Raw genomic sequence first — 7,422 nt, 5'->3', positions numbered from 1 at the left:
CAGTCTCATGAGTTCAGCTTGTCTTTTTCACGTCTCCTGTCAGGCTTCACTATTGCATATTGAGGTAAAAATAACTGATTATTATATTATAATAATTATTAAAGATATACCACACCAAATGTCTAAATATATCAAACTTAAAACTATCCACACCATTTATTTGTGTAGGCTAGCGCGTATTTGTATTTTTATGTTGAAAAATCAGCATCACAAACACTCATGCTGCAGCTTTTCACAGTTCTTTTTCGCACTGTAACCTTTATGTAAACAGACAACAGTCACAGTGAAGAAAAAAATCTGAATCTGACGATTATGAGACATAAGATGAAGTTCTATGTATATATATACTCCTAACTGTGCAGCTGACCTGAAAGCACTGCTAGCCTCAGCTCATGACCCAAGTCCAACCACCCGGCCATGCTTTGGCCATCCCCAGGGCTAACACCTACTGCCTGGACAGGAGCTTTCTCCACCCTGCTGTAACACCCTGGAACAGCCTTCCCCCTGCTGCTGTCAGCAACATTACTTCAAGAAGAGACTGAACGAACACCTTCTCAGCATGATGCTTCAATCCTAGAAGCTCAAAGGCTTCAAACATACACACATCCAGTGGTGCGAAGAAGTATTCACATCCTTTACTCATGTAAAAGTACTAATACCACCCTGTTAAAAAACTCTTTTACAAGTAAAAGTCCTGCATTGAAAATGTCACTTAAATAAAAGCATTTGAGTATCATCTGCAGAATGTACTTAAAGTATTAAAAGTAAATGCAGAAAAATTTAGTAGTTACTTTTATAAATAAATATTGCATTTTATAAACTACAGGTGATTTGTGTGCATAATTCTTAATGTGTAAGTTAATTAGTAACTAAAGTTGCCAAATGAATGTAGTTGAGCCAAAAGTACAATATTTTTCTCTGAAATGAAGAAGTAGCAAAGGCATGAAAAGGAAAGACTCCAGTAAAAAACCTTCAAGAAAAACATAAATAACTCAAATTTGTATGTAAGTACTTGAGTAAATGTACTAAGTTACATTCCACCACTGCACACACCATGATCAGTGGTAGGGTTCTGCTGATTGTTGCGTTGTGGTGTGATGTCTGGGGCAAATTGTGTTGACTTGGTAACTGTTAAAATTCATCACGCATTATCGGCTCATATCTGAATAATGTATCCATATTTAGTTACAAGTACACAGATAAAAAACATGCGGAGCAGGTTACTAGGAGCTGCTATCCTGCTACACTAGGGCCCGAGTGAGCTTCTGTATCAGGATTTAGTTTAGTTTCATGAAAAAGAAAATACGTTTTTTCTTTATTGGACTGTTCACTCTGACAAATGTTCTCCATTTGTTCCAAGAAATATATGACCAACAATGGTTCTTCATAAGAGTTTATCTTTGAGGCCCGGAAAATCATTTTCTGTGGTAATAGAGGCAAACTTTTAGAAAACAGGGAGACAAAGGGTAAGCATATGAAAACCTTTGCACTTTCAGCTCCAAAGTAAAATAACTAATTTAATGCACTCAATTCATAAGAGTTAGTAGGGAAGTCTGATAAAATGCTCCCAAAAGACTTTACAGAAATAAGCTCTTAATGTGCTCCATGCTCATTTATATATTTATTTCTCCCCACCAGCCCAACAAAAAGCATGTTGTCTGCTGCTGACCTGGATAAAGCTGAAAGTTAATATTATTTTTACCATGAGGCCATGGGCTTACTCAAAAGAAGCCCCATGGGCAAGCAAAGGGATTATATAATTCACAGATATGTAACTTTGATGTAAGAAGGCAGAGGAAAACTTTGAGAGTGTGTATGTGTGTGTGTGTGTGTATTCACAGCCTTGAAGTGACATATGCATTCAACACCTACAGAGGCATGGTATATGAGGTAAAGTGAGAGCAGAACTGTGGTGTCATTCTGAAAGGTAGCGGGGATAATTATAAATCAGGTGCTGAAATATTGACGAGGCTGGGGAATTTCAGCAGGGTCTGGGTCTCGGTGTCTCTGTCATGGAGGCTACCATTCCAGATGATTGGGCATGTGTACTCTTCGCCGCCGGGGGACTCTCTGTCAGCACGGTTTTGTTTGACTGTAACTGTCTGTGCAATTTGTAACAGAAAAAGGCTGACTTTTTAAAATGAACTTTCTGCTTTTGTATGGAGGTAAAAGTAGAAAAAGATGTTCTGGATTCATGATTCAGGGCTTTCTGCGTTTACCTTAGGTAATGTTCATTGTTCAGTGACATGCAGTTATGGACAGCAAGAAAGCGTGTACACACCGTTTTTACACACTTTGCTTTCTCTATTCTTCTCCTTTTCATGCAAGACTTTCTGCTTTTAATTTATTTGTGAATTTTGTGTGCTTGTATGAATTGGAATGTAACTGAAAAAATGAGCCCTGCACACTACCACTACTGCTCTACATGAATTGGAATGTACTAGGTGTACTACTACTTAGGGTTGCACGGTATGAGGAAGACATGCGATTACGTTGTTGAATATCGCAATAACTATTACTTGCGATTAAACAGAAATTGAAGTGTACTCAGTTCTGTTGCTTTCAGTGTTCTGCTAAAATACAACAAATAGCTTGTTGAATTTAAAACAAACAAAAGGAAATCCTTTCCAACATTCTTCTGTTGACCAAATTGAACATTGACTTAATTACAACAGGCACCACTAAAAAAAAAGAATGACAGTTACAATTCTACTGATATTTTCTTTCAACTAACAAAAAATCTCTGAGTGTCTTTGCGATGTGACTATATTGAGCCAGTTCATATTTTGATTGCCGATAAACAATATATTGGGGGGCCCTACTACTACTACTACACTTACAAAGTTGTTATGGCTACTGTACTCATTTATACATCTAGGACACAGAGCAACATTGGCACTCATTTTGAGTCGTGTTTCTGGTGACCTTAAAGTCCAATATTTCCTCTCCTTTTAGCTCTGGTTTGGTCTCCACCAACTCTTGATGGAATATCTCTTAGGCTAAATGTTCCGCTATGTTCAACAACTTGGATAATTTGCCATTTGGCGCTGGGCAGAGAGTGTACAGTGGGTTTATTACAGCTTTCCTGCCGGGTTCATCACTGTGAGCGACACCTGTCAAAAATATTGATTATTGCAGCTTTAAAAGTGTCTCTTTTTAAGAATGATCTGTTCAAAGCAGCATTAAAGCAACAATAAATATAACCCGGACAACAAAAAGAGGCTTAGCTGCTAGAGACTACATAAATGAACATAGAGGTAATTTAATCTTGAGATTGTTTATTCACAGGGGAGATAAAAGTTTTTTGATTCAAATGACAGTCCTAATTATACAAAAAAAAAATCAAACGTATAAAACTAAAAACAGCAAACCAATACTGACCCAGAGTGCTATTACTTCACAAATAACTTGGATTCACCAATAGTTTCTCCATGTTAATCCTATCAGAAGAGGCAGGATCATAATTCTCCACTGGCATCAATATATAAAAATAACATTTCAGTCCCCGGTACCAGTAATTAAAAATACATGAAGAATGATGACATAGAGGCTGCATCCCTGAACTAATGCGTCACGTGTCAACATGGGTGTTGATAAATTATACATATACGCTGTGTCTCTTTTTCCTCTTCATTAATGCTGAACAACATGCAACTTTAAAAGTAGAATAAGATTCAATTCTGAAACGATCAACCAGCTGTTAGCAGCCCTGACAATACAGCTGCAAGCACAAAATGAGCATTCAACCGAGAGAGGAGCTGGGAAGAGAAATCCAAAATCGGAGCTATGGATTTGTTTCTTCATGGCCAGAACAAATATGAGCAGGGATGCCTTGAACAGATACATTTTCAGCCTGCTTGAGTTTCATGATGATTTCAAATACCTGAGGGTTCACGGTTTCGAAACTTCAATTGCTAATGTCATTCATTCATTCCCCTGAATTTGTATAGGCATGGCACAGTAAGCGATACTCAGTGAACTGTATGCAGAAAATGTGATCAGTTTCACCCGTGGGTTTTTAGGGAGGCTCATAAATGGGATGCAGGGAGATTCCATTGACCATAGCCTGCAGCCAAACAGGCTTTTACAGCAGGCAGGAAGTCCACTGGCATCACTTTCTGTCCCTGAAAAAACAGCTGGGATAAAATGGCCCCACTTAGAATTCACGGATGTTCAATATCAACAATCATTCTGCCGTTTAAAATCCTTTTCCAATATGGGCTCGTAAATACCAACATTGTCGCCCCCCCCGTCTCCATTCTCTCCTTGACACGAAACAGTATCGACCGTGAGCTATCGACCCCGACTGGTCCCAAATCTGTGCAGGAGACAGACTGGCACTACTGCCAAAGCAATTAAAATCCCGGCGAGACCTTCAATAGTTTGTCTTTACAGGGAGGGGTATCAATACAAACAGCAGAAAATGAAAAAGTTCATTAGAAAGATGGAGCGAGACAGTGAGAGTAAAAGGGCTAAATCCCACACCGACATGCTTCTTGAAGGCTCACTAACACCCCAAGCGTGTGCCGTAGGGGACTTCAGTTTAAAGGCGTGCACTGAGGCACTGTATCGTGGGTTTCACATCAAACAGCACATGCCTCCTGTCTCCTGGGATACAGAATCTCAATTGCAGTTTCAACTTTTCAAGAAGCTTCCAGTACTGTCTGATCCGAGATAATAGCACACACAACTTTTGTCCAAACATTTCAATCACCTGATGTCTCCAACAGACTTACAGTGGCCGCGAACAGACTTCTCCAGAGCAAACTTTCATTGTGTATTGATCTGTACTTGTCCCTGTGAGAGGGACTCATGGGAGCCTGAGGCTCATTAATCATGCCGACACTCGGAGTGACAAACGGGGCTGAGGCAGCTGCAGCAGCGCAGCACTGGGACGCTACTGTGAACCCCTTTTCTTCTTCTGCCCCCCCCAACTTCATTCTCCCTGGCTGCTTGCAAGCCACAAGACATGACAAGGCTATAACTGGGTGATGTTAGCATTCTGTGTGCACAACCCCCCCTCGTTTCACCACTGCTGAGTCCCCAAAGTCCCTCTACCCATTCATTTTCCTCACAGGCTTTTCACAAAACCCAGAGATACAAAGTTTTTAGCTGTGGCAAAAGATTTTTAAAAAACAGTAGAAAAAGGAAAATACAGCTTGTGCAACTTCTTTTGGAGTATTTCTACACTTTGAATGATTGGCGAGGTTTATCTGGACCAGATGGCGTTTTCAGGAAGCCTAAACGCTGATGTCAGGGATGTCCAGAAGAGTGGACTGCATTCACTCTTCCTGCTGCGCTGCTCCATTCCCCTGGAGTCCAGCACATGTAGAATAGAATGTAACTAAGTAGGCTACATTTACCCAAGTACTGTACTTTTCATGCCAGAAATATTCTACTTTTACTCTGCTACATTAATCTAACATCTTTAATTACTATTTACTTCACAAAGTAAGATTTTTGCATACAAAACACATAGTATAGTATAGTTTATTTAACACGTTTTATAATAAATTAAACTACTAAACATTGTAACGGCTGAAATGATTAGATGATTAATCACTTTGTTAACTGACAGAACTGTTAGTTGTTTTCAGTTTCTAGAATGTGAGTATTTTATTCTGCATAGAGTACTTTTAATTTTAATACTTTGTACATTTTGCTGATGATACTTACAGTACATACTTTTACTTAAAGGTCCTATGACATGCTGCTTCTTGGATGCTTCTAAATAAGCCGTAGGGTCCCTCTAATACTGTATCTGAAGTCTCTTTATATAGACCTTAGTGGTCCTCTAATACTGTATCTGAGTCTCTTTATATAGACCTTAGTGGTCCCCCTAATCTGTATCTGAAGTCTCTTTTATATACCTTAGTGGTCCCCTAATACTGTATCTGAAGTCTCTTTTATATAGACCTTAGTGGTCCCCTAATACTGTATCTGAAGTCTCTTTTATATAGACCTTTATGTCCCCTAATCTGTATCTGAAGTCCTTTTTATATGACCTTGTGGTCCCTAATACTGTATTCTGAAGTCTCTTTTATATAGACCTTAGTGGTCCCTAATACTGTACTGAGTCTCTTTTATATAGACCTTAGTGTCCCTAATACTGTATCTGAAGTTTCTTTTATATAGACCTTAGTGGTCCCTAATACTGTATCTGAAGTCTCTTTTATATAGACCTTAGTGGTCCCCAATACTGTATCTGAAGTGTCTTTTATATAGACCTTAGTGGTCCCCTAATACTGTATCGGGAGTCTCTTTTATATGACCTTAGTGGTCCCCTAATACTGTACCGAAGTCTCTTTTATATAACCTTAGTGGTCCCTAATACTGTATCTGAAGTCTCTTTATATAGACCTTAGTGGTCCCTAATACTTTATCGAAGTCTCTTTTATATAGGCCTTAGTGGTCCCCTAATACTGTATATGAAGTCTCTTTTATATAGACCTTAGTGGTCCCCTAATACGTATATGAGTCTCTTTTTATATAGATCTTAGTGGTCCCTATACTGTATCTGAAGTCTCTTTTATATAGACCTTAGTGGTCCCTAATACTGTATCTGAAGTCTCTTTTATATAGACCTTAGTGGTCCCACACAAATAGTCTATAAACAACGTATCAGGCGGTCGTTGAGATGAACGGTTAAAGTTACTCAGGCATCTGAAGAATACAATAGTTCCTCCGTTACAATAGCCAGCCCTAATACCAAACAGACATGTATGTCGGCTCTCCCAGTCTCTCCACCGCTGGCTGTTCCAATTTGACGGGAGAGAGGAGCAAGAGGGGTTGTGATGGTGACCGGCCTCTGACGAGCTGCTACCACCACCGTCTTCCGCCAGGGAGGACATTATTTCTTCTTCTTCTTCTTCTTGCGTTGTCACCCCGGCGGGAGGTGTTCTAACAGGGCTTGCAGCAGGAAATCGGTCATGCTATTAACGTCATAGTTACTAATTAATACTCCCTTGTCTTCTCTTTGCCAGAATGGATTTCAAGGACTTTGTGATTAATGGCCTCCAACGTTTATATTTTTTTCTACATACCTTTGAGTTAACATGTAGTACATGAGTTGAATTTGCACCGCCATGCCTTGATGTTTATGACAAGAACAGCATGAATAGCTCTCTTTATTAAAGTAAATTAGGTTTATATCGCCGACATGCATGAATGAATGGTATTTTTGCAATAGTACATATAGAAATCCATGAGGATCACATTACACGAAACTGAAATTGTACGTCAAAATGACACATTGTCAACATTTTTAGAGATTTCACGAATCACGTTTTCTTGGGAGCCTATGTCTTCTTAAAGGGAGCAGAGCTCCCCCTAGCTCCCCCGTTATTTGCACCCAGCACACACACACACCCAGCACACACACACCCACACACAGACACACACACACACACACACACACACACA

The 7,422-nt window shown here is 39.5% G+C and overlaps 1 protein-coding gene and 1 long non-coding RNA gene across 2 annotated transcripts in view; one reads left to right on the top strand and one right to left on the bottom strand.

The window, feature by feature from the left end:
• The window catches only part of gfra4a (GDNF family receptor alpha 4a), a 158,741-nt gene that overhangs the window by 75,440 nt on the left and 75,879 nt on the right, over positions 1–7,422 (bottom strand). The gene's annotated exons all lie outside the window — the stretch shown is intronic.
• The window catches only part of LOC116686136 (uncharacterized), a 24,076-nt gene continuing 17,259 nt past the window's right edge, over positions 606–7,422 (top strand). The window contains exon 1 of the long non-coding RNA XR_004331158.1: positions 606–707. This is a non-coding gene — a long non-coding RNA (uncharacterized LOC116686136). The remainder of the gene's footprint in view (positions 708–7,422) is intronic.

This window comes from Etheostoma spectabile, unplaced genomic scaffold (assembly GCF_008692095.1).
Source record: "Etheostoma spectabile isolate EspeVRDwgs_2016 unplaced genomic scaffold, UIUC_Espe_1.0 scaffold314, whole genome shotgun sequence".
Taxonomy (NCBI): Eukaryota; Metazoa; Chordata; class Actinopteri; order Perciformes; family Percidae; genus Etheostoma; species Etheostoma spectabile.
The sequence above is the reverse complement of the archived record's forward strand: the minus strand, read 5'-3'. Positions and strand labels throughout refer to the sequence as shown.